The sequence below is a fragment of the Dipodomys ordii genome, unplaced genomic scaffold (genome assembly GCF_000151885.1).
Source record: "Dipodomys ordii isolate 6190 unplaced genomic scaffold, Dord_2.0 Scaffold34, whole genome shotgun sequence".
Taxonomy (NCBI): domain Eukaryota; kingdom Metazoa; phylum Chordata; class Mammalia; order Rodentia; family Heteromyidae; genus Dipodomys; species Dipodomys ordii.
In genome coordinates, this window is record NW_012267250.1 from 15858438 (window position 1) to 15860353 (window position 1916).

At 56.8% G+C, this 1916-nt stretch overlaps 1 protein-coding gene across 1 annotated transcript in view; it reads left to right on the forward strand.

Moving 5' to 3' along the window:
* Positions 1 to 1608: 1608 nt before the first annotated feature.
* Pald1 (phosphatase domain containing, paladin 1) overlaps positions 1609 to 1916 on the forward strand; it is a 59773-nt gene continuing 59465 nt past the window's right edge. Inside the window, exon 1 of the mRNA XM_013017213.1 lies at positions 1609 to 1686. The gene's annotated coding sequence lies outside the window, so the exon portion shown is untranslated. The remainder of the gene's footprint in view (positions 1687 to 1916) is intronic.

Consider the following 1916-nt stretch of genomic DNA (forward strand, 5'->3'; position numbering starts at 1 on the left):
GAGCTGTAGCTCAAGTGGTAGAGCGCTTGCCTTGAGCTGAAGAGCTGAGGGACAGCGCCCAGGCCCAGAGTTCAAGCCCCATGACCGACAAAAAAAAAAAAAAGAATGGCAAGTGCATCAGTTGGGGAGCCCAGTGAGGTGGGACATGGAGCAGGGCAAGAGGAGGATGGAGGAGAATGATGTCCAAGGTTGGAGCACTACAACATATCACACTAATACACAGGCATCAGGGCCCCAGTTCATCGGCTCCTCAAACACCTCACCCAGGGAGTATGGGCCCACTTACCCATGAAGAACTTGAAGATCAGCTTATTTTACCCTGTCCCCACTACAGCACACAGCCAGGAACTGTCAGCCCCTTTGAGGTGAGCTCTGCTGGGCCCAAGGTTCACCTGCTTCTTTAGGCCCCTCCTGGGCTTTGCTCCTCCCCTTATATATGGTGGGTGGGGCATGAGGAAGCCTGAGACGTCAAGTGGTCCCTGGGCTGGGGTTTCCCTAATGCAGTAAAATAGGATAATAAGCCAAGTACTGAGTCACCTGTAATCCTAGCTACTGAGGATCGAGGTTCAAAGCTAGCCTAGGCAGGAAGGTCTGTAAGACTTTTATCTACAACTAGCCATCAAAAAGCCAGAAGTGGAGGTGTGGCTTAAGTGGTAGAACTACAGCCTTGAGCAAAAAAAGCTAAGGGGCAGTGCCCTGAGTTCAAGCCCCAGCACGCACACACAGAGACAGAATAATCAGCCAGGTGAGTCCTCTTTCTTCTCTTTAGTTGGTCTTGGGGCTGTGAGCGCCTTTCCCTATTGGGCTAGATATTCCCTGGCCTGACTTTTAAGCCCTCATTCTGGGCTCATAGGTTCCCCAGCAGGTCGGACTCCCCTACTAGCTCTGATTTTGGGGTTAGACAGGTAGTGACAGGCGAGGAAGAAGGATTTCCCCAGCGTGGAGTGGAGAGAGGGCGGAAGTGACTCAACAAACAACAAAGCAGGTCTCCCGGAGAGGAAGCAGCAGTGAGTGCCAACGTGGGTGCCAGCGGGGGTGCGTGAGCCCAGGGCTGGTCTCAGCAGAGGTGTCATGGGGGTGGGCCGAAGCCCAGTGCGAGCCAGAATGGCTCTGTTAGGCTGAAAGGCTTCATGGGACACATCACTGCTTGCAGCGGGGCCTGGGTCCCTTTCTCTTTGCGTTCCTGCCCTGTCGATCCCTTTCAGCCTCTGGGCTCGTTCCCCTGGAAGTCCGGGGCTTAGAAGCCCACAGTTGATCTGACTGTCTACTCTTGAGGGGCTCGTCCTTGAACACCTGGAGTGAGTCGAACCCAGAGATGTCAATCTCTAGCTCAGGTTGCACTACCCAGCGAGACTAGTTCCAAAGTCCAGAAGCTCGTTCCCTCTGAGGCTCAGCCTGGCTTTAAAAACCAGACAGCGGGGGTCGAGGGAAGCCGGGTCCGCCATCTCCCGGCAGCTGGAGTCCGGGATGGGGGTGTGGCGCCCACAAGCGTTTACATTTTTGAGGCTGGATGTGGGGATTGGGTATCTTCCAGAACCAGCCGAGCTCAGGACGAAGGAAGAGGAACTGACTTCCCAGGCAGTCTCCTCCAGCGGAGGGAGGAAGCAGGCCGGGAAGTCGGGCACAGCGGTTTCCAGCCCCGGTAGATGGGCGGCTCTGGCATGCCGAGCGCGCGCCCAGGCTTGGGTGAGTGTGTCTTTAAATCCGAGCCCCCCGCCCCCCTTGGCGGTGGGGCCGGGGCTCCGGCGGGCCCGGGCCGCGGCGGCGGGCGCGGTGATTGGCGGCCCGGCCGGGTCCGCCCCCGGCGTGGGGGAGAACTGGTCTTAGAGCCATTTTTGAATCCAGGAGTCTGAAGAAAATATGGTAGCATGCACAGTAAGTGTTATTAGATCCAGGCTCAGATTTGCCCAGCTCTA